Raw genomic sequence first — 26,336 nt, 5'->3', positions numbered from 1 at the left:
TACTCACCATGCAGACACTCTCCAGAACAGTTGTCAACCATTATGATACATGAACCTCACACTTAGACAACTTTTTTAAGCATTGCATTTTGTTATTTACGCATTATAAAGCCAAATAATTGAATGTTGAGAGAGAGAGAGAGAGAGAGAGAGAGAGAGAGAGAGAGAGAGAGAGAGAGAGAGAGAGAGAGAGAGAGAGAGAGAGAGAGAGAGAGAGAGAGCTGGCATTCATCTGTCTGTATAATGGCATCAAATGGATTCATAAAAAGCTAAGGAGATTACTCTCTTCACAATAATGCCACATTTAGATGAGTTCACTAACAGTTGTTAAAACACACCCTAGTGATTTAACCTATCAACATAAATAGTATTTCTCCTTCTCTGTATCAGCTGTAGGGAATTAAGTGTATTAGGTTTCAAGGCTGCCTGGACAAATCCCTCCATTTCTCTCTCTCTCTCAATTCAATTTCAATTTAAGGGCTTTATCTTTCTCTCTATCTCTCATCAAGCGGCACATTTGTTGGAGTCAGTGGACCCTCGTTAGGTTTAATCCAGCAAAGACAAGGCCACACCGGTTTAAGTAGTCTGAGGCGGCTGGATGAGGGGAACAGGGCCAGGCCAAGGGGGTTGCTCGTAGGGGGGCCGAGGGGGCTGCAGCACAGAACAGGACCTTAATTCAATTTGAGAAAGTCTGTTTTGACAGAAGCAAAGAGTTACCAGGAGTGGCATGAGAGCCCATCACACATGTAAGGGGTCCAGGTTAGGAACACCCCATCACTCTCTAAGGGATCCAGATTAGAAACTCACTATCACACACGTAAAGGATCCAGATTAGGAACACCCCATCACTATGTAAGGGATCCAGATTAGGAAAGCCCCATCACACTGTAAGGGACGCAGATTAGGAACACCCCATCAAACTGTAAGGGATTCAGATTAGGAACACACCATCACACAGTAAGGGGTCCAGATTAGGAACACCCTACCACACCGTAAGGGGTCCAGATTAGGAACACCCCATAATATATGTAAGGGGTCCATATTAGGAACACCCCATTATACTGTAATGGGTCCAGATAAGGAACACTCCTCTTCTCAGGAAAGCACAATCCCCCAGCTCAGTTAGTGGATTAGTAAAGATTTTTTCAGAACAACCCGCCATCATTCAGTCTTTCAATCAGTCATTCAACAGAACATGATAATGATCAATGAATTGTGTATTCAAACGTTGATCTAAGTGTATCCAGATATGCAGTAGAAAATGCAGTATTGTCTTGTTTATTGGACAGCATTGTAGTACAGTTGGAGTTTTGCCCTTGGGGTAATTCTAATTGACAAGAAGGGGGGCCTATGTCTGCTGCAATACATTATACATGAGCAAATCCATTATACATGAGAAAATCCATTATTCATGAGGTATCGTATTTAAGTACCTTAATATATAATAGTATACAGCATTCTGAGAATGTGGACAATTAATCCAATATCAGCTCATAACATTTATTGAAGATACATAATATAATCAAGTTATTTAAACAATTTCAGAATTACAGACAAACAGCCGCCAAAAGGAAACAGCAGTGCAATCCCTTACAGCAAGTTGTTTATTAATGATAAAAATATCAATATCAACAACCCCAGAGACGAAGTTAGTGCGTTTAATTACAGATAAAGGCCTATGGTGAGTCTGAGCGAGTAGTGAGGTTCTCCACAGAGACCCAAGGCAATATGTTTTATATTTGCATACAGCTGGCGGAGAGTGAGTGAGTAATAAGCATATTGAGCATATTAAACAACCCCCTAGGACTGTGTACTGTATTCATCTGCCCTCAGGGTTACTGGGTACCTTAGGGGAGAAGATTACCCACAACCCCAACATCACATGGAGGCAAAGTCACAGAGGTCTCAGAGGCATGGTTGTGTAGATACTGGCCTATCGCTTTCAGATTAATCACCATTTGATCTGCTCGTTTCCTGCCATTGATCAAGCCCCACCCGACCGCTCAGCTGAAGGACTCGGAGAAACCTGATCGTAAGAGAGTGACGGAATTAAAGAATGAGAGGAAGGAGAAGAGAAGGGTAAAGTCACTCACCACTGCACCCTCTCACCATTCCCTCTCCATGTTTGCTCATCTTTAAGCCCCATCATGTGCAGACAGAGCTAGAATATGTCTGTGTTTCATGATAATCTCTATAAAGCCTTTTCTATATGGGTATCTCCCTTCCTCCTGTCACCTGACTCCCTTGGCTGATACTTCTTCCTGTCACCTGACTCCCCTGACTGAAACTTTTACAAAATCAGTATTTTTCACCTCTCCAGTCCTTTCCTGTCTACAGCATGTTTCTCATCCTCTCTAGCTGGCTGTTGCTACATTTCTCTTTGATTCTGTGTTAAATGGAGGATGCCAGGTCTTCCACTGAAACAGATGGTTGCAGAGTTTCAGTTATATATCCTGGAGACTCTTTTTAGACTTACACCTATTTCTAAGATGTTCTAAGTTATTGCTCGCATAGCCACAGACTTCTAATCTATCACCTCCCAAGTAAAACGATCAGTTACCATCCCACTAAGCCATCTAGTCAAGGTAACGAACTGACAACTACTCTGTTGAGGTTTTCGCTTACCACATACAGTACAGTACAGTACAGTCATTGCATTTTCATATTCAACTGTCTCTGTAAACTTCAGCTTCTCTAAGGAAGGGAAATTATTCCCTGTAATATAACCTAAATAGCCTAGAACTTTTGTATATTGCGGAACAGATTTGCCTTCAAAGCATGATTTACTGTTACTAACTCTAAATGTAATCAGATACGACCTCATACTTCTATTCCTGCTTTGGGCAAACGGTAAAGATCAAGGTCAAAGGGTTAGTTCATCAATACAATTCTATGTTTATTTCATTCAGGTACAAAAATGTATGTAATGTTTACTTGGGTTAAAATCAATGTATGTTATACAGAGACACATGATACCCTGACAATCAAGACTGATCATCAACAGGGTAAAAAATATATTTTTCCTATTCTTTACTTCACTGTTTTCTATTTTGTAGTAAATGTACATTATCAAATCAAATCAAACTTTATTTGTCACATGTGCCGAATACAACAAGTCTAGACCTTACCGCGAAATGCTTACTTACAAGCCCTTAACCAACAGTGCAGTTCAAGAAGAGTAGTCTACCCCATTATGTAGTCTACCCTATTAAAAACATAAAAAAATCACTTCCGAGACACGAGTAACACAGTGGAGGAAGAGAGACAGGACTCAGGAAGAAGCTGGATTAGTGCAGAGAACAATAAATACCTGGCTGAAGATGGAGATTGGGGGTGGGGTTAGCCATTGTTTACAGTGAGTATCCTGCTGGATGGGTGATGTTAAGAGTAGGCCTCCCTTCTTAGGCCCCTGTGTCCTCTCTCTGCTGCCAGCTGTCATGGAAACAGAGAAGAAACAACAGAGGAAGTCAAGTGGGTGTCATCAGAAACGGAAGAGAAAGCGAGACATCACACTCTTTTTTTCTGATTCATACACAGTCAATGAACTAAGCAGACCAGACCCAGCTGCAATCGTATTTATGCCTATGGGAGAGCTACCCCCTTAAATGCACACCGGAGCTGTGACCATTTCTTCCAATGGTGAACGGCCTGAGTAAGACATCTTCATTCATCCACAATCTTTGGTGTCGTGTTACATAAAAAAAAAAGAGTTTGCCCCGTCTGCTCCTCTTCGTACATTTTTTTACATGATATTGGTGATTTAGGATTTTCAATGTTACAAAACACTGTTCAGTAATCATCATAGCAAATGGTATGGGTTTATAGTAACCTATGCCTATCTATAACCCGATGGCATCATCATCATTGGGGTTTGTTGCCAATAAGTCTACATGCAGGCAGGGCCGGTTCCAGGCTGCTAGGAACTCAGCCGGGGTCTCAATTTACTGTTACCTTTCTAACTGAGTTAGAATAATAGAATACACAAGGTACCATTTCGAAATTTGATTGTGCAACAGTTTCTCTCTTCTTATGTTAGTCACTGACAGTCACTCAATTAGCCATGTCAGCTAACAATTTTTAGATTGGTGATTTAGTCCAGCCAGCTAACTAAACATGTAGTAACCATGGCCGAATACCGAGCACACGGGGCACGTGCCCAGTGGCCCTGACCTCCAGGGGCCCTGACCTCCAGGGGCCCTGACCTCCAGTGGCCCTGACCTCCAGTGGCCCTGACCTCCAGGGGTGCTGACCTCCAGTGGCCCTGACCTCCAGGGGTGCTGACCTCCAGTGGCCCTGACCTCCAGTGGTGCTGACCTCCAGTGGTCCTGACCTCCAGTGGCCCTGACCTCCAGGGGCCCTGACCTCCAGGGGTCCCCCATTGATTTTATTTGTCACTCTCACTCAGATATCATATTTTGGAATGGCACATTGCATTGAACAACAAAGGAGCTGATTAGCTGTCACTGCCATTCAAAAATGGCTGCTGTGGCTTCTGCTACCTAGTATGAGGATGAAAAGGACAGTTTTCCGGAAAAACTAGCAGTAGTTCAATTTTCTTGGTGTAACAGTTGGGATAATAGGACAATTCGGAGAAGAAAGCATTTCTCATCCCTGGATTGAGGTCTGTTTTCCGAGCCATATCTCGTGCCAGCTCCGCAGTGTCTTAATATACAGAGGAATGCTGTCTGACCCTAGTGCAGCTGTAAGCAAGAGGCTCGGATCTGCTGGCTAAGACAATACTGCAGCATATTATTCCAGAAGCAGTTGCTAAATAGTCTTTCACAGTTTTCGTCCATCTGATGCCATTTTTAGCCGACTACCACATTAGATTACAGTATGCATATGGAGACAAATAAATCATGTCGTTGTCTTTCCTCTCTCCGTGCGGGGGATTTCTTTGTGACAAGTTGACATTTATGAAGTGAATTCCCTTATTTTTGTCTTTCAGTATTTCATTACTCACTATCTCATCTCTGTCTCCTTTTGAGTTGAGGAATAGGTTACAGACAGAAAGCTTTTTGCAGGGATTATAGGTCTTGAAAAACAACTTAACATAGACAGAGCAGTAGTTGAGAAGCCAGAGTTGGCCTCTTCTGCCTGTGAAGACACTGAATCTAGCTGAGACGAGGATGAGCTGTGCTTCACTAAAGCTCTCTGTTCCTAAAATAAACAGCTGGTCTGCTGATAAATGTGTGTGTGTGTGTGTGTGTGTGTGTGTGTGTGTGTGTGTGTGTGTGTGTGTGTGTGTGTGTGTGTGTGTGTGTGTGTGTGTGTGTGTGTGTGTGTGTGTGCGTGCCTGCGTGCGTGCATACGTCCGTACGTGCGTGTGTGTGTGTGTGTGTGTGTCCCTCATGTCCCAGAGTTCTGTAGTACACCAACTACAGAGCAGGACGTCTATGAAATAAGCGCTCTGCTGAGATTATATCAGCTTTCCTTGTTAAAATTAATGATCTCGACACCTTGCTCCACAAGGCTTTTGGCCGATACACAGTCTTGTTAATATCCACTTTATATGTGTTCACTATTGCTGCCCACAGCGTTCCTCATTAACCATTGGCCAGTGGGGTAGGCCAGACAGGCCATAGCTGGACTTGCCCTACACCATAGACTGCCAGATGCAGTAGTATAATGTGTGTGCGTGTGTCTGTGTGTGTGTGTGTGTGTGTGTGTGTGTGTGTGTGTGTGTGTGTGTGTGTGTGTGTGTGTGTGTGTGTGTGTGTGTGTGTGTGTGTGTGTGTGTGTGTGTGTGTGTTGAAGGTACAGAGTTGTTTGTCTCCCAAATTATTTGGCGATTTCTGAACTGTGATTTAACATCAGCATCACGGACAGAGAGTTGCCTGAGTTTCTGTTTCCTAAACAACTACTGATTTAGAACCATGGAGTTACCGCAAGGCAGCACATACAACAGGAGCACTGCCTCCGCTACTCCAACACCATTTCAACATAAACATTTAAACATCATCAAATCAACAAAGCTATATATCTAAATTAGTTAGCTAGCTAGTTAACGTGGGCCTACTAGGCTACATTGCTGTTGTTCTGGGATTGATTTGCACTTTTCGCACCGAAGTACGTTCATCTCTAGGAGACAGAATGCGTCTCCTTCCTGAGCAATATGACGACTGCGTGGTCCCATGGTGTTTATACTCGCATACTATTGTTTGTACGGATGAATGTGGTACCTTCAATTGCTACCAAAGATGAACCAGACTTGTGGAGGTCTACATTTTTTTTTCTGAGGTCTTGGCTGATTTCTGTTGATTTGACCATGATGTCAAGTAAAGAGTCACTGAGTTTGAAGGTAAGCCTTGAAATACATCCACAGGTACACCTCCAATTGACTCAAATGATGTCAATTAGCCTATCAAAAGCTTCTTGAACCATGACATCATTTTCTGGAATTTTCCAAGCTGTTTAAAGGCACAGTCAATTTAGTGTAACTTCTGACCCACTGGAATTGTGATACAGTGAATTATAAGTGAAATAATCTGTCTGTAAACAATTGTTGGAAAAATGACTTGTGTCATGCACAAAGTAGATGTCCTAACCAACTTGCCAAAACTATAGTTTGTTAACAAGAAATTTGTGAAGTGGTTGAAAAACGAGTTTTAATGACTCCAACCTAAGTGTATGTAAACTTCCGACTTCAACTGTATTATATTTAAAATGTATAATGTTATTATTTTAAACATAGCAGTTATAATGTTATTGTTTGAAATACCAGTTATAACGTTATTATATTATGTATACCAGCTATAATAGTTAAATATTATATATGCCAGTTTTAATAGTATTATATTATATATACTAGTTATAATGTTATCATATTATATACACCAGTTATAAAGTTATCATATTATTTATACCAGTTATATTGTTATTATATTATATATACCAGTTATAATGTTATTATATAACATATATACCAGTTATAACGCTATTATAAAAATGAACAGGGCTCCGGGCAGCCGAGCGGAAATGGAGGAAAACTCGCCTCCCTGCGGACCTGGCATCCTTTCACTCCCTCCTCTCTACATTCTCCTCTTCTGTCTCTGCTGCTAAAGCCAATTTCTACCACTCTAAATTCCAAGCATCTGCCTCTAACCCTAGGAAGCTCTTTGCCACCTTCTCCTCCCTCCTGAATCCTCCTCCCCCTCCTCCCCCCTCCTCCCTCTCTGCTGATGACTTTGTCAACCATTTTGAAAAGAAGGTCGACGACATCCGATCCTCGTTTGCTAAGTCAAACGACACCGCTGGTTCTGCTCACACTGCCCTACCCTGTGCTTTGACCTCTTTCTCCCCTCTCTCTCCAGATGAAATCTCGCGTCTTGTGACGGCCGGCCGCCCAACAACCTGCCCGCTTGACCCTATCCCCTCCTCTCTTCTCCAGACCATTTCCGGAGACCTTCTCCCTTACCTCACCTCGCTCATCAACTCATCCTTGACCGCTGGCTACGTCCCTTCCGTCTTCAAGAGAGCGAGAGTTGCACCCCTTCTGAAAAAACCTACACTCGATCCCTCCGATGTCAACAACTACAGACCAGTATCCCTTCTTTCTTTTCTCTCCAAAACTCTTGAACGTGCCGTCCTTGGCCAGCTCTCCTGCTATCTCTCTCAGAATGACCTTCTTGATCCAAATCAGTCAGGTTTCAAGACTAGTCATTCAACTGAGACTGCTCTTCTCTGTGTCACGGAGGCGCTCCGCACTGCTAAAGCTAACTCTCTCTCCTCTGCTCTCATCCTTCTAGACCTATCGGCTGCCTTTGATACTGTGAACCATCAGATCCTCCTCTCCACCCTCTCCGAGCTGGGCATCTCCGGCGCGGCCCACGCTTGGATTGCGTCCTACCTGACAGGTCGCTCCTACCAGGTGGCGTGGCGAGAATCTGTCTCCGCACCACGTACTCTCACCACTGGTGTCCCCCAGGGCTCTGTTCTAGGCCCTCTCCTATTCTCGCTATACACCAAGTCACTTGGCTCTGTCATATCCTCACATGGTCTCTCCTATCATTGCTATGCAGACGACACACAATTAATCTTCTCCTTTCCCCCCTCTGATAACCAGGTGGTGAATCGCATCTCTGCATGTCTGGCAGACATATCAGTGTGGATGATGGATCACCACCTCAAGCTGAACCTCGGCAAGACGGAGCTGCTCTTCCTCCCGGGGAAGGACTGCCCGTTCCATGATCTCGCCATCACGGTTGACAACTCCATTGTGTCCTCCTCCCAGAGTGCTAAGAACCTTGGCGTGATCCTGGACAACACCCTGTCGTTCTCAACTAACATCAAGGCGGTGACCCGTTCCTGTAGGTTCATGCTCTACAACATTCGCAGAGTACGACCCTGCCTCACGCAGGAAGCGGCGCAGGTCCTAATCCAGGCACTTGTCATCTCCCGTCTGGATTACTGCAACTCGCTGTTGGCTGGGCTCCCTGCCTGTGCCATTAAACCCCTACAACTCATCCAGAACGCCGCAGCCCGTCTGGTGTTCAACTTTCCCAAGTTCTCTCACGTCACCCCGCTCCTCCGCTCTCTCCACTGGCTTCCAGTTGAAGCTCGCATCCGCTACAAGACCATGGTGCTTGCCTACGGAGCTGTGAGGGGAACGGCACCCCCGTACCTTCAGGCTCTGATCAGGCCCTACACCCAAACAAGGGCACTGCGTTCATCCACCTCTGGCCTGCTCGCCTCCCTACCTCTGAGGAAGTACAGTTCCCGCTCAGCCCAGTCAAAACTGTTCGCTGCTCTGGCACCCCAATGGTGGAACAAACTCCCTCACGACGCCAGGTCAGCGGAGTCAATCACCACCTTCCGGAGACACCTGAAACCCCACCTCTTTAAGGAATACCTAGGATAGGATAAAGTAATCCTTCTAACCCCCCCCCCCCTTAAAAGAGTTAGATGCACTATTGTAAAGTGGTTGTTCCACTGGATATCATAAGGTGAATGCACCAATTTGTAAGTCGCTCTGGATAAGAGCGTCTGCTAAATGACTTAAATGTAAATGTAAATGTATATGCCAGTTAAAATGTAATTATATTATATATTCCCAATATGATATTATTATATTGTACATACTAGTTACATACAGTATTATATATACCAGTTACAATGTTATTATATTATATATACCAGTTACAATATAATTATATTATATATACCAGTTGTACTGTTATTAAATTATGTATACCAGTTATAATGTTATTATATTATATATACCAGTTATACAATTACTATATTATATATACCAGTTATGATATTATTATGTTATATATACCAGTTAAAATATTATTATATTAAACATACCAGTTATAACGTTATTATATTCTGTACACCAGTTATAAAAAATATATATATTATATATATACCAGTTAAAATAATATAATATTTTGCACAAAAGGTATAAAATTATATTATATATACCAGTATTAAATATTATTATATTATATATACCAGTTATAATATTATTATATATACCAGTAACAATATTATTATAAAATATATACAGTTTATATGTTATCATATAATGTAAACCAGTTATAATGTTATTATTCAATACATACCAGTTATAACTTTTTTATATTATATATACAAGTTATAATGTTATTATGTTATATATACCAGTTATAATCTTCTTATTTTAAACATACCAGTTATAACGTTATTATATTCTGTATACCAGTTATAAAATTATTATATTATACATACCAGTTATAATAATATAATATAATATTTTTTATAAAAGGTATAACATTTTATTATATATACCAGTATTAAATATTATTATATTATATATACCAGTTATAATATTATTATATATACCAGTAATAATATTATTATAAAATATATACAGTTTATATGTTATCATATTATGTAAACCAGTTATAATGTTATTATTTGATACATACCAGTTATAACCTTTTTATATTATATATACGAGTTATAATGTTATTATGTTATATATACCAGTTATAATCTTCTTATTTTAAACATACCAGTTATAACGTTATTATATTCTGTATACCAGTTATAAAATTAGTATATTATACATACCAGTTATAATAATATAATATAATATTTTTTATAAAAGGTATAACATTTTATTATATATACCAGTATTAAATATTATTATATTATATATACCAGTTATAATATTATTATATATACCAGTTATAATATTATTATAATATATACCAGTATTAGATATTATTATATTATATATACCAGTTGTAAAAATATTATTTTATATATACCAGTTATAATATTATTATAATACATATTCCAGTTATAATGTTATTATATTATGTAACTCAATGCCGTTTTGCTTGACATCATGGGAAAATCAAAAGAAATCAGCCAAGAAAAAATTATTGTAGACCTCCACAAGTCTGGTTCATCCTTGGGAGCAATTTCCAAATGCCTGAAGGTACCACGTTTATCTGTAGAAAACAATACTACGCAAGTATAAACATCATGGGACCACGCAGCCGTCATACCGCTCAGGAAGGAGACGCGTTCTGTCTCCTAGAGATGAAAGTACTTTGGTTGTGAAAAGTGCAAATCAATCCCAGAACAACAGCAAAGGACCTTGTGAAGATGCTGGAGGAAAAAAGTACAAAAGTATCTATATCCACAGTAAAATGAGTCCTATATTGACATAACCTTAAAGGCCGGCCAGCCAGAAAGAAGACACTGCTCCAAAACCGCCATAAAAAAGCCAGACTACGGTTTGCAACTGCACATGGGGACAAAGACAGTACTTTTTGGAGAAATGTCCTCTGGTCTGATGAAACAAAAATATAACTTTTTGGCCATAATGACCATCGTTATGTTTGGAGGAAAAAGGGGGAGGCTTGCAAGCCGAAGAGCACCATCCCAGCCATGAAGCATCCCAACCCTGGTGGCAGCATCATGTTGTGGGGGTGCTTTGCTGCAGGAGGGACTGGTGCACTTCACAAAATAGATGGTATCACGAGGATGGAAAATTATGTGTATATTTTGAAGCAACATCTCAAGACATCAGTCAGGAAGTTAAAGCTTGGCTGCAAATGCTCCAAATGGACAATGACCCCAAGCATACATCCAAAGTTGTGGCAAAATGGCTTAAGGACAACACAGTCAAGGTATTGGAGCATGAGTGAAGGATGCTTTGTTGCGATATAGGAAGCCGATTCTAGATTTAATTTTGGATTTTAGATGATTAATGTGAGTCTGGAAGGAGTTTACAGTCTAACCAGACACCTAGGTATTTGTAGTTGTGCACGTATTCTAAGTCAGAACCGTCCAGAGTAGTGATGCTGGACGGGCGAGCAGGTGCGGGCAGTAATCGGTTGAATAGCATGCATTTAGTTTAACTTGCGTTTAAGAGCAGTTGGAGGCCACGGAAGGAGAGTTGTACGGCATTGAAACTCGTCTGAAGGTTAGTTAACACAGTGTCCAAAGAGGGGCCAGAAGTATACAGAATGGTGTCGTCTGCGTAGAGGTGTATCAGAGAATCACCAGCAGCAAGAGCAACATTATTGATGTATACAGAAAAGAGAGTCGGCCCGAGGATTGAACCCTGTGGCACCCCCATCGAGACTGCCAGAGGTCCGAACAACAGCCCCTCCGATTTGACACACTGAACTCTATCAGAGAAGTAGTTGGTAAACCAGGCGAGGCAATCATTTGAGAAACCAAGGCTGTCGAGTCTGCCAATAAGAATGTGGTGATTGACAGAGTCGAAAGCCTTGGCCAGGTCGATGAATACGGCTGCGCAGTAATGTCTCTTATCGATGGCGGATATGATGTCATTTAGGACCTTGAGCGTGGCTGAGGTGCACCCATGACCAGCTCTGAAACCAGATTGCACAGCGGAGAAGGTAGGGTGGGATTCAAAATGGTCGGTAATCTGTCTAACGAGTCACCCTCCCGGATCCGGGATCCTCCTCATCAAAAAAGCTGACTAGCATAACCTAGCCTAACGGGACAGGGATATCATATAATATAATTTTCATGAAATTACAAGTCCAATACAGCAAATGAAAGATAAACATCTTGTGAATCCAGCCATCATTTCCGATTTTTTAAATGTTTTACAGCGAAAACACAATATGTATTTCTATTAGCTAACCACAATAGCCAAACACCCAACCGCATATTTTCACCATGTTTCCACCGCATAGGTAGCTTTCACAAAACCGACCAAATAGAGATATAATTAGTCACTAACCAAGAAACAACTTCATCAGATGACAGTCTTATAACATGTTATACAATACATTTATGTTTTGTTCGAAAATGTGTATATTTGAGGTATAAATAATAGTTTTACATTGCAGCCACCATCAAAAATAGCACCAAAGCAGCCAGAATAATTACAGAGAGCAACGTGAAATACTTAAATACTCATCATAAAACATTTATGAAAAATACATGGTGTACAGCAAATGAAAGATAAACATCTTGTGAATCCAGCCAATATTTCTGATTTTTAAGTGTTTTACAGCGAAAACACAATATATATTTCTATTAGCTCACCACAATAGCCAAACAGACAACGCCATTTATTCACCGCAAGGGTAGTTTTCACAAAACCCAGAAATAGAGATAAAATGAATCACTAACCTTTGGACAACTTCATCAGATGACAGTCTTATAACATCATGTTATACAATACATTTATGTTTTGTTCGAAAATGTGCATATTTAGAGCTACAAATCGGGGTTTTACAACGCAGCCATCGACACAAATAGCACCAAAATGTCCGGAGATATTTTGGACAGTCAGCTAATCTAACCAAAGAACTCATCATAAACTTTACTAAAAAATACATGTTGTACAGCAAATGAAAGATACACTGGTTCTTAATGCAACCGCTGTGTTAGATTTTTTTAAATAACTTTAGTACAACATACAGCATGCAATATTGTGAGACAGCGCCCTACAATTCTCCGCCTTGTTGGAGCCAACATAAAATACAAAAATACGAAATAACATCATAAATATTCTCTTACTTTTGATGTTCTTCCATCAGAATGTTGTGCAAGGAGTTAGTTCCAGAATAAATCGTTGCTTGGTTTTAGAATGTCCATTTCTTCTGTCGAATTAGCAACTTTGGCTAGCCATGTGGAGCTCACGTGTCCAAGAAATGTTTGCGCCTGGAATGAAAAATTCCAAAAGTCCCAATAAACGTTGAATAAACTGGTCAAACTCGGTTGAAAAATCCTACTTTATGATGTTTTTCTCATATGTATCCAATAAAATCAGAGCCGGAGCATTTCGTCATGTAAACCGAATGCATTTCAGAAGACAATGTTAGGTTCCCTTGTGCGCAGCTGACTACTGACAAAAGAGCGGACCTGTCACTCCAAAAGCTCTCATTCGGCCTCACATCAAGCTAGACACCCCATTCAACCTTCTACTGCCTGTTGACATCTAGTGGAAGGCGTATGAAGTGCATACAGATCCATAAATATAAGCCAGTTGAATAGGCAGGCCCTGACACAGAGCCCCTTTTTCAGAATTTTCACTTCCTGTCTGGAAGTTTGCTGCCAAATGAGTTCTGTTTTACTCACAGATATAATTCAAACAGTTTTAGAAACTTCAGAGTGTTTTCTATCCAATATTAATAATAATATGCATATTGTATGATCTAGAACAGAGTACGAGGCCGTTTAATTTGGGCACGATTTTTTCCCAAAGTGAAAACAGCGCCCCCCCCATTTAGAAGAAGTTAACTTGGCTTTCGAAGACCTTAGAAAGACAAGGTAGGATAGATATAGGTCTGTAGCAGTTTGGGTCTAAAGTGTCACTCCCTTTGAAGAGGGAGATGACCGCGGCAGCTTTCCAATCTTTGGGAATCTCAGACGATACGAAAGAGAGGTTGAACAGGCTGAATAGGGGTTGAATAGGGGTTGCAACAATTTTGGCAGATAATTTTAGAAAGAGAGGGTCCAGATTGTCTAGCCAGGCTGATTTGTAGAGGTCCAGATTTTGCAGCTCTTTCAGAACATCAGCTATCTGGATTTGGGTGAAGGAGAAATGGTTGGGGCTGAAGCGAGTTGCTGTGTAGGATGCCGGGCAGTTGACCGGGGTAGGGGTAGCCAGGTGGAAAGCATGGCCAGCCGTAGAGAAAAGCTTATTGAAATTCTCAATTATAGTGGATTTATTGGTGGTGACAGTGTTTCCTAGCCTCAGAGCAGTGGGCAGCTGGGAGGAGGTGCTCTTATTCTCCATGAAATTTACAGTGTCCCAGAACTTTTTTGAGTTAGTACTACAGGATTCAAATTTCTGTTTGAAAAAGCTAGCCTTAGCTTTCCTAACTGCCTGTGTATATTTGTTCCTAACTTCCCTGAAAAGTTGCATATCACGGGGGCTATTCGATGCTAATGCAGAACGCCACAGGATGTTTTTGTGCTGGTCAAGGGCAGACAGGTCTGGAGTGAACCAAGGACTATATCTATTCCTAGTTCTACATTTTTTGAATGGGGCATGCTTATTTAAGATGGTGAGGAAGGCACTTTTAAAGAATAGCCAGGCATCATCTACTGACTGGATGAGGTCAAATGTTTTTATTGATTGCTACACTAAGAGATGGCACATTTCATGCTAATCTCAGTTACCCAGAAGTAAAATTATCTTGCGAAAGTTTATAATTTCCTGTTTTACTTCTCGGGGAATGCAGTTAACAATTGTGCAAACGGAAACTCTAGCTCAGCCAAACTCCTCCCTTCCGCTAATTTCACCCGTGTCTATATTGGCTAAAAAAGGCATTTTCGTTTCCATACATTTTTACGATATAGCTAATTTTGAATTTGTGGCTGTGGAATCTAGTGTAAACCGTTTCATAATCCGCACACAGTCTTGAAAATCACTGCACCAGTTTAGGCACCGCCTTCGCCCAATTCTGATTTGTCCAAATAATCAATGACAAAACCCCCAAACCAGGAACTGCTGCTACCCATAATCACACAATCAAAGACCGTACAGTATGGCTAAAACTGCTTCTCCAATAGAAATCCCCGATCACACTTGTAGGCGATATCATGGCTACGTTGGCTAGCTAAGATTACTCTTGGACTTCCTGAGCTAACGCTCACAGTGAGTCAAAATAGGTTCCCACGTGTCGGACATACGCAATACCAACACAAGCTCTCCTCAGGGATGTGTTTTGTCCCCACTCCTGTACATCATGTACACTAATAGTTGTACTAGTTCCCATCCTGACAGACACCTCGTTAAGTTAGCTGATGACACTGCCTTGATCAGCCGGTTGCATGATGACGAGGAACAACATGGCCCTGGTCCTAGATGACTTTGTAGAGTGGTGTGAGGAATCACACTTGGTCCTCAATACCAACAAGACCAAAGATATGTGCATAGACTTCAGGAATTGTACAACACCTACCTCTGCAACATATATCAGAGGTCAGATTATAGAGATTGTAGAGGAATACAAATACCTGGGTGTCCTCTTGGACAATAAACTTCAGTGGAGTAATCTACAAAAAGAGCCAACAGAGATGGTACTTTCTCAAAAAGCTGGGATCTTTTAATGTACTGTAGACTGTACTATACTGACTCTGTTATACAAATCTTTCATTGAGAGTATTTTAACTTTTTGTATTGTTTGTTGGTTTGGCAATGCCACTGTCAGCCAGAAAAATATGCTGAGAAGGATTATCACCACAGCAAGCAAGGTACTTGGAGTCAAACAGTCAGGCCTGGATGATATCTTTAAGGTCAGGGCCCTCCGCAAGGCTCACAAAATCATTTTAAACCCAAGCCACCCCCTGTACCAGGACTTTGAACTACTCCCCTCTGGGCGCAGGTATAGGGCACCTCCCAGCAGGAAAAACACAACTAGACAATAATTTGTGCCAGGTGTGATATCCCTCCTAAATAGCTCGGGCTAATGTTCCTATCGACTCAGTAAGGCCAGCAGGCTAGCCTTTAAAAATATATATATTTAATTGGTATGTAACTGTTATGAAAGTTGTATTGTCAATTTTGTTTTGTATTTATATGCCACTTTAAACATGTACATAACACTGCAACAAAATTTCCCCATAGGGACAATAAAGTCAGTAAGTAAGCAAGTTATGTGTAGAAACACTCATTTTGTCTAACAGTCGTCTGGCGCTGATCTGCACATAAGCAGTCCGTCAAATCAAAGGCACGAGTCAGTTTGTCACTTTCTTAAGGTTGGAGAAATAACATGTTCAACTGCTTAAGACATTGGCTCAAATCTATATTTTGAGAATATTAACATCTAAGGAAGAATGTTTCACTGTTCCCATTGACTACTCAAACCCAAAACCCTGGTCTGTTTGGACTGTAGCTAGCTAGCTTGTCATCTGAGCTGGTTGTTAGCTTGCAGAACTGATATGTGTATAATTTGAAGGGACACTTAATTTTTTATGGATAACATTTACATTTACAGATGTGTGATCTCTATTCCTGGGCGGCAAGTAGTGGTTAGAGCGTTGGGCCAGTAACCGAAAGGTTGCTAGATCGAATCCCTGAGCTGACAAGGTAAAAATCTGTCGTCCTGAACAAGGCAGTTAACCCACTGTTCCTAGGCTGTCATTGTAAATAAGAATTTGTTCTTAACTGACTTGCCTAGTTAAATAAAGGTAAAATAAAAAAATACATTCCTGACAGGTTGATCAGATTCAGTAGCAGCCTCAGAGGCTGATAAGTCAGGATTCTGCCTTGTAGGCCGTTTACATTTAACATTTTAGTCATTTAGCAGATGCTTTCATCCAGAGCTACTTACAGGAGCAATTAGGTTTACATGCCTTGCTCAAGAGCACTTCAACAGATGTTTCACCTTTATAGGTAAAGCTCCTGGAAGGCAGATTAGCAGTCAGTGCATTATGCATATGATCAAGAGTGGGTACACTCTATTCCTGGCAGGCTGATCAGATTCAATCTCAGAGGCTGATAAGTCAGGATGTTACTTTATCTGCTGTCTGCAAGGAGCTTACAGCATCCTGATTTATTAGCCTCTGAGGCTGAAATAGAATCTGAGCAACCTGTCAGAAATGGAGCTAACCCCAATGTAAATTGAAATATTTCCCACCAAACATGAAGTGTCCCTTCTAACTATACACATATCAGCTAAGTAAGCTAACAACCAGCATCGATTACAAGATAGCTTGCTAGCTAGCTAGGTAAACTAGCTAATAAGACTACCTAGCGAACTAGCTAGCACATTAAACTAGGAAGGTTAGCTGCTTTGTTCCTTGCATGCGAATGGATGTGGTCTTTGGTTATCTTATGGCTTAAATCCCCCACAAGCATATTGTCATCAACGCAGCCACAGGGCTCCTTGATAAGGTGGTTATCATGCATCTGAACAAATGAATGGATAATGCGTGGTACTTTTGATTATCTCGACAGAACAACTTTTGTTATGTAGTGATCATGAGATATATAAGTTGTGAACTCGACATAGAAAAATATTTGTATTTATTCATATGTCCTCTCTGGACTTCAGTAATAACGTATACAATCTGCTTTATAAGACCATTACCCACAATCCTATTAATTTACAGAAAGTTAAGGAGGGCAATCATTTTCCTTTCAACTGTGGTCGAGGAAACACTTTCACAGTAATTCACTAATTATTCCAGAAGATTTCTTTAAAGCTGAATTTCACCTTGGCTCTGCCACGGCATATAGTCATTACTATATTAACAACATTACGTTTTTATCATAAACATCACAATTATCCAAACCACAAGCTATAACGCGCACATTTTCATTTCACTGGTAGAATCGGGAAGTTTCGACTACTTGTGTATTAGTGTACTCTTAGTGAACCACAAAGTCCAGCATTCAAAGTGAATACTGATACCGCCCACTAGGCAGAGTGGGTGTGTCAATAAACTTGAATAATGGCGTTGTTAACTTCGAACAACCAACACACAGTAATCTCTGAATTTCTAGGCAAGATTTTTTAGAAAGCGTTTGTTTTTCATCATACCGGCATGGTGCCTGGCTGTGCTAATTACAAACAATCACAAAAATGAGTTATCTTTCACCATTCTACCTACCAGACATTCGCTCCGATTCTGCCAGTGGCTTGCGGCTATCAAGAATGATGCGGTGACCAAAGATTATCAGAAAGATTTTCAAACTGAACTGATGGGGTATCCATTTCGACGAGAGCTGAGAAGTGATGAGATAACATACATGTTTTTCCTTCACAACAAAATGGAAGACATTCAATAAGAATGAACCTAATGTTAGCGAGATTGCTAGCCTAGCTGCTTAATTTAGCTAGTTAGCTAATGTCAAAGTTCTGTATTGAACTGTGAAAGACATCAGTTATATGATATAGCTATCTTTTGGTACTGTATATACAGTGCATTCGGAAAGTATTCAGACCACCTGAATTTGTTCACTTTTTGTTATGTTACAGCCTTATTAAAAAATGTATTAAATAAAAGAAATCTGAATTAATCTACACACAATACCCCATAATGATAAAGCGAAGACAGGTCTCTGAAATGTATAAAAGATTAAAAACAGAAATACCTTATTTACATAAGTATTCAGACCGTTTGCTATGAGATTCGAAATTGAGCTCAGGTGCATCCTGTTTCCATTGATCATCCTTGAGATGTTTCTACAACTTGATTGGAGTCCATCTGTGGTAAATTGAATTGATTGGACATGATTTGGAAAGACACACATCCTGTCTATATAAGGTCCAACAGTTGACAGTGCATGTCAGAGGAAAAACAAGCCATGAGATTTTGGCCGCGAAGGTTCACCTTCCATCAGGACAACAACCATAAGCACACAGCCAACACAATGCAGGAGTGGCTTCGGGACAAGTCTCTGCATGTCCTTGAGTGGCCCAGCCAGAGCCTGGACTTGAACCCGATCGAACATCTTTGGAGAGATCTGAAAATAGCTGTGCAGCAACGCTCCCCATCCAATGTGACAGAGCTTAAGAGGATCTGCAGAGAATAATGGGAGAAAATACCAAAATACAGGTGTGCCAAGTGTCAGGTTTTGGCCAGGACTGTTTGGTTTTGTTCACTAGATGTCCCCCTTGCACCTTTTTTGTACCTTTTGTTTTTCTTGCCCTAATTATTGTTTGCACCTGTAAGTCATTCCCTTGTTAGTATTTAAACCCTGTGTGTTCCTTAGTTCCTTGCTCAGTGTTTGTATGTTAGCACCCAGCCCCAGCCTTTGTGAACATTTTTCTCTTGTTGGATTTTCCAGAGGTTCTCTGGTTTTGTTCTCGTGTATTTTTGGATTGGTCTTTTGAGGTTTGTTTTTTCCCTTGCTGTTTTTACCACTTTGTGGATTTTCTTTTGTATTTTGGAAGATATCTATTTTTTATTAAACCACCATCTCTAGTACTCCTGTGTCTGCCTCATCTTCTGGGTTCTGCCAATTATTAGTGATTGTTTCTCGCACCGGGTCCTGACAGAAACACTGAGCCCTTAATATGAACCCAGAGGCAGCCAGTACCCAGGACTTTTTCCCCATGCTGTCCCACCACGAGGGGACTGTCCAACGTCACGAAGCTGCTCTAGTTCAGCAAGAGGCCTTACTGGCTGGACATTCTCAACTTCTGTCGGAGATGATGACTTCCATAAAGCAGATTTCTGATCAACTTTCTCCTGCAACCGCTTCTGCTCCAGTTCATCAGATTCAAGTGCCCGTGGCAGTTAACCCCCTGGCTGAACCTCGTCTGCCGCCTCCCCAACGGTTCTCAGGTGATCCGAGTGTTTGTAAGGGGTTTTTCACCCAATGTTCTCTCTCCTTCGAGCTGCAACCCTCGTCGTTTCCCACCGACCGGTCCAAGATAGCATACATCATCACCCTGCTGTCGGAAAAAGCCCTAGCCTGGGCTACTGCTGTGTGGGATGCCCAAAGTCCCTGCTGTGCCAGCTACTCTACCTTTGCTGAAGAATTCAAGCGAGTGTTTCAAGGTCCTACCAGCGGTCCTGACTCAGCCAAACAGCTCCTGACTCTCCGCCAAGGTCGGCGCAGCGTGACGGACTATGCCATCCAGTTCCACACGGTGGCAGCAGCGAGTGGCTGGAACGACGAGGCGCTCACAGTGTGCTTTTTGAAGGGTCTTTCCGACACCATCCAAGATGAACTGGCCACTCGGGAACCACCAGACAACCTCGAGTCCCTGATCAAGTTGGCTTCACGCATAGACCAGCGTCTGAGAGAGAGAGAGCTCAACCGTAGATCTCTCACCCTAGCTCCTATCGGTCCCAGCTCCGAGTCTCCACCTTTATCCTCGCTGACTCCACCGGAACCCATGCAGGTTGGACGCATCTCCCAGGCTGAGAGAGACCGCCGGATGAGGGAGCGATGCTGTCTATATTGCGGCAAACCGGGCCATTTCCTCTCCACGTGTCCCGGGCTCCAGGGAAAACGCACTCTCCCGTGCAGGCCTGGGAGGACTGTAACGGGAAACATAACCTCCTCCCATCCATCCAACTCCCGCCTGCTCATTCCAGTTACCCTTTCCTGGGACAACCACGAGCTTCCCCTTCAAGCCTTGGTAGACTCTGGAGCCGCAGGTAACTTCATGGATGGTGTCTGGGCGAAGGAAAATGGCGTTCCCTCTGAACCTCTAAGTGATCCCATAAGGGTTACTACGTTGGATGGAAGCCCTTTGGGATCTGGACTTGTCACTCGTGTCACTACCCCCTTGCGACTTTCAGTTTCCCAACACCAGGAAGTGATGAACTTTCATCTGACCTCGTGTTCCGAGTTCCCTCTCGTCCTTGGATACCCCTGGCTTCACAGCCATAACCCTCACATCGACTGGTCTGTGGGCACTATCAAGCAGTGGGGTCCTACGTGCCAAGCCACTTGTATCTTCCCAAGTTCCCCGAGTTCCCCTCCCGAGTCTCTAGAATCCATCGACCTGTCCCGAGTTCCCGAGTGTTACCATGACCTCAAACCGGTATTTAGCAAACAGAGGGCCACCAAACTACCACCCCATAGACCTTACGATTGCCCCATCGACCTGTTTCCGGGCACCTGCCCTCCCAGGGGTCGGATCTTTTCCCTATCTCCTCCCGAACGAGCTGCTATGGATACCTACATCAAGGACTCTCTGGCAGCAGGCCTCATGCGTCCATCCACCTCGCCGGCGGGAGCAGGGTTTTTCTTTGTGGCCAAAAAAGACGGGGGATTACGTCCTTGCATCGACTACCGGGGACTTAATGCCATAACCGTCCATAACCGCTACCCGCTACCCCTTATGGCCACAGCCTTTGAGCTGCTCCAGGAAGCAGTGGTCTTCACTAAGCTTGACCTGCGGAACGCATACCATCTTGTGCGGATCAAACCCGGTGACGAGTGGAAGACCGCTTTCAACACGCCTACTGGTCACTACGAATACTTGGTGATGCCCTTCGGCCTGACCAACGCCCCGGCTGTGTTCCAAGCGCTCATAAACGATGTGCTTAGGGATATGCTTAACATTTTCGTGTTTGTTTACTTGGATGACATCCTCATCTTTTCGAGCTCCCTTCAAGAACACACTAAGCATGTCAGACAAGTGCTCAAACGCCTTCTAGACAGCCATTTGTACGTTAAGCCTGAAAAGTGTGAATTCCATTCCTCTCGAGTACAATTCCTGGGATTTGTAGTGGAACCCGGTCGAGTCCAGATGGATCCCAAGAAGGTAGGGGCGGTAGCAGATTGGCCCAACCCCAAGTCCGTTAAGGAAGTTCAGCGTTTCCTGGGCTTCACTAACTTCTACCGCAAGTTCATCAAGAACTTCAGCTCGATGGCAGCCCCTCTCTCAGCGTTAACCAAGGGTGGCAACACAAGGTTTCTGTGGGGAAGAGAAGCTGAGACGGCCTTCCAAGGACTCAAGCAGCGCATCCTCTCTGCTCCCATCCTGACACTACCGACGGCGGATGAACCTTTTGTGGTGGAGGTAGACGCATCAGAGGTGGGTGTTGGAGCTGTCCTGTCTCAGAGGGGTGAAGACAAGAGGCTTCATCCTTGCGCCTTCTTCTCTCACCGGCTTACCCCGGCCGAGAGGAATTACGATGTGGGGGATCGTGAGCTCCTAGCGGTTAAGATGGCATTGAAGGAATGGAGACACTGGCTCGAGGGGGCTTCTCAACCGTGTCAAGTGCTTACGGACCACAAAAATCTGGAGTATATCCAGCAGGCGAAGCGGTTGAACTCCAGACAAGCTCGATGGTCTCTTTTCTTCAGCCGATTCCAGTTTATTCTCACCTATAGACCCGGGTCGAAGAATCTCAAACCGGACGCCTTGTCACGAATCTACTCTCCTGCCATTCGAGAAGATACTGACATGACTGTCCTTCCGGCCGCTAAGATTGTGGCTCCGATCTCGTGGCAAGTGGAGGATACCGTGAAACAAGCCCAAGCCATCGAACCGGGCCCTGGAGGAGGTCCTGCTAATCGGTTGTTTGTTCCCAAGGCAGCAAGGTCCCAAGTCCTTCTGTGGGGGCACTCCTCTCGCCTCACCTGTCACCCGGGCGTAGGTCGCACCTTGGAGTTCATCCAGCGTAAGTTCTGGTGGCCCACCATAAAAGAAGACGTTGCCACTTTCGTCAAGGCCTGTTCCGTGTGCTGCCAGGGCAAATCTTCTCACCTCCGCCCTCAAGGACTCCTTCACCCTCTATCTATTCCCCACCGACCCTGGTCCCATATCTCATTGGACTTTATTACTGGCCTTCCTCCGTCCCATGGTAATACTACTATCCTAGTCATCATCGACAGGTTTTCTAAGGCGGCCAGATTCGTTCCCTTGACTAAGTTACCTTCTGCCAAGGAAACAGCTGAGTTGGTGATTAACCATGTGTTCCGAGTCTTTGGTATCCCGCAAGATATGGTTTCCGACAGAGGTCCCCAGTTCGCCTCAAGGTTTTGGAAGGCCTTCTGCCAACTCATAGGGGCCACGGCCAGTTTATCTTCAGGGTACCATCCGGAGTCCAACGGCCAAACTGAGAGGATGAATCAGGAGCTGGAAACCACCCTCAGATGTATGGTTTCCAACAACCCGTCCACATGGTCATCCTTCATTGTTTGGGCCGAGTACGCGCACAACACCTTGTGCTCCTCCTCCACTGGTATGTCTCCGCATGAGTGTCAGTTTGGCTATGCTCCGCTATTGTTCCCGGACCAGGAGGCAGAAGTCAGAGTGCCTTCAGCCTCGAGGTTCATCAGACGCTGTCGGCTTACGTGGAAGAAGGCCCGTCTTAATCTTCTGCGTTCCTCACAGCAGTACCAGCGACAAGCCAACAGACGTCGCCGTCCCGGTCCTACCCTGTACCCCGGCCAGAGAGTATGGCTCTCAACAAAAGACTTACCGCTAAGGGTGGAGTCTCGCAAGCTGTCCCAGAGATTCATCGGTCCCTTTAAGATTGCCAGGAGAGTCAATCCCGTTACTTTTCGCCTGCACTTACCCAGATCCCTTAAAATCAATCCCACATTTCACATTTCTTTATTAAAACCTGTTGTTTTTTCTCCCCTTATCCCGGCAGGCAGACCTCCCCCTCCGCCCCGTGTCATCGGAGGCCAGTCGGCTTATACCGTCCACCGGATACTGGATTCCCGCCGGGTGCAGCGGTCCTGGCAGTATCTCGTGGACTGGGAAGGCTACGGTCCCGAGGAGCGCTCCTGGGTTCCTGCCAAGGACATACTGGACCCTGACCTCATTCGTCAGTTCAGGGTCCTCCACCCTGAGAAGGCTGGTAGGAACGTCAGGAGCCGTTCCTAGAGGGGGGATTCTGTCAGGTTTTGGCCAGGACTGTTTGGTTTTGTTCACTAGATGTCCCCCTTGCACCTTTTTTGTACCTTTTGTTTTTCTTGCCCTAATTATTGTTTGCACCTGTAAGTCATTCCCTTGTTAGTATTTAAACCCTGTGTGTTCCTTAGTTCCTTGCTCAGTGTTTGTATGTTAGCACCCAGCCCCAGCCTTTGTGAACATTTTTCTCTTGTTGGATTTTCCAGAGGTTCTCTGGTTTTGTTCTCGTGTATTTTTGGATTGGTCTTTTGAGGTTTGTTTTTTCCCTTGCTGTTTTTACCACTTTGTGGATTTTCTTTTGTATTTTGGAAGATATCTATTTTTTATTAAACCACCATATCTAGTACTGCTGTGTCTGCCTCATCTTCTGGGTTCTGCCAATTATTAGTGACTGTTTCTCGCACCGGGTCCTGACACCAAGCTTGTAGCTTCATACCCAAGAAGACTTGAGGCTGTAATGGCTTCCAAAGATGCTTCAACAAGTACTGTGTAAAGGTTCTGACCACTTATGTTAATGTGATTTTTCAGTTATTTATATTTAATACATTTGCAAAAAATTCTAAAGACCTGTTTTTCTTTTGTCTTTATGGGGTATTGTGTGTAGTATATTGATGAGGGAAAAAAAACAATTTAATCCATTTTAGAATAAACCTGCATTGTAATAAAATGTAGAACAAGTCAAGGGGTCTGAAGACTTTCCAAATGCGCAGTAGCTAGCTTTGTTAGCAAACAGAACAATTATTTGATTTCCTCCCCATTGTGACAAAGTAGTATGTTCGCCAGCATTACACAATATGGGTTTCAGTAGATGAACTGAAGTTAGCTAGCTAGCTAGCTAGGTGGCTTGCAGGAAAAATAACTTACTTAGCTAGGCACTGTTTTTGTCATCTGTCCTCTCTCTGCTGGCATGAGCTGTAGCTGAACTTCTAAAGTTAGCTAAATCCAACTCTTTGTTTCGATTCCTCTTCTCTATATTCCGGTGGAAACACGTATGGTTGAATGTCACCATGTAGCTAATAGATGCTCTTTCGTCTAATTCGTGTTGATGAGAGTAGTCACTTGAAGCCATTTCTTCTGGTCAGTTCTTTCAGTTTTGCCTTAAGGATTGTTGTTAGTGTCCGCCTCCTTTTCAAAAAATCCCGCTTTGGGGGAGGGACGGATGCCAGAGCATAAAGCACCGCCCAAAACAAGTTGTAGTCTTTCAGAGACTGGAAAAAATGTGTCTGCTTGTATATTTAGCAATGAATCCGCTGATAGGAACATTGCTGAAATATGGGCAATGGCTCTATCAAACAAGGACAATCATATCTACACCCACAAAAACGTACAGCATAGTGTGATCAGTATAACATCTCACTGTCCTGGAAATGCCTCAGACATCATGAAAACAAGCCCAGATTCCCCCAGGGTGAAATTCCCCTTTAGCTGTAACAGAAATGCATGATGCATCACTCAGACCCATCCCTCTCCACTAAAGCAGAGCTAATGCAGGGAACAGGGGCTTGTTTTTATTACCGCGTGTCCGAGTGTTTGGACTATCTCTCGATTTACAAAAGCCACGTTGACAGGCCTCCTCATTGAGCCAAGCCCCACAGATGTCCAAACACCAGCTAATGTAACCGGCAGGACCTCATACAAGTCCCATACAAGGCTCATCGTGACAGCAGAATAGGAAATGGAGGACAGAGTAAAGTCACTCAAATGGAATGGCTGATTAGTTCACACCAGACTGGAAATGGGGAGTTTAATGTAATGAATAGGAAATGGGGAGTTTAATGGTCTGGCAGATATAAACAGACGGGGCCATCTTCAGCCCTGGGTAATCCTAAGAGGCTCATTTGTGTATCTCACACCGCAGAAACAGTTTTGATTAATCGTGTGACCTTTGACCCCAATGACTGATGACAGAGGAAAAACTGCAGACAGCCATTACATCCTGTTTGCGTGTGGGGTGGTCCGCTGTTAATCTTCACATTATCTGATACACTCTAACAGTCTATGCAATATCTCTGGGGGTTACAGTAAACCCCAACACACGCCCAAGACAAGAGGAAAGAGATTTGATCAAATATTATTATTTGATCAAATAAGATACAATTAGTCTTTCGTCAGTCAAACTACGTACAGTACATAGATAATAGAGCATGCATGTATTATTTTTCTATTAAGATCAATTAGAACCTGTGTTCCCTTTGTAAAGTATAAATAACTTTCTATTTTGGAATTATACATCACATTTTTCATTGCATTTCACACTAATTTGCAGCAACAATACACATACATGTATAACGGTATATTTACATTGACTAAAAACACAAGCCAAATATCCCATTTGAGAATCATCTGCAGTGCAGTCATGAAATGTCTACTGCTGTTCGACTACATGATTAGCAGTCTCAATTTGCATGAGTTTTAAACTGTTCATACTGACGTCAGTTTGATTAGTTTAAAATGTATGGACAATATTGCAAAGACCTTGAAAGTAAAAAAAAACATTAACTTTTTTAATGTAAAACTTTTGAGTTTTTGTAGATATATCATAAACTGTGGAAAAGTGCATTTACATCTCTG

General features: G+C 42.8%; 1 long non-coding RNA gene across 1 annotated transcript; it reads right to left on the bottom strand.

Annotated features, from left to right (window-relative positions):
- Positions 1 to 1,250: 1,250 nt before the first annotated feature.
- Positions 1,251 to 24,847, bottom strand: LOC139571450 (uncharacterized). The gene is made up of 3 exons (XR_011674298.1): positions 24,630 to 24,847; positions 3,311 to 3,432; positions 1,251 to 2,026 (listed from the first exon to the last, which is right to left on the bottom strand). It is a non-coding gene; the product is annotated as an uncharacterized lncRNA (long non-coding RNA).
- Between the last annotated feature and the right edge of the window lie 1,489 nt (positions 24,848 to 26,336).

Source organism: Salvelinus alpinus, chromosome 3 (genome assembly GCF_045679555.1).
Source record: "Salvelinus alpinus chromosome 3, SLU_Salpinus.1, whole genome shotgun sequence".
Classification (NCBI taxonomy): Eukaryota; Metazoa; Chordata; class Actinopteri; order Salmoniformes; family Salmonidae; genus Salvelinus; species Salvelinus alpinus.
The sequence above is the reverse complement of the archived record's forward strand: the minus strand, read 5'-3'. Positions and strand labels throughout refer to the sequence as shown.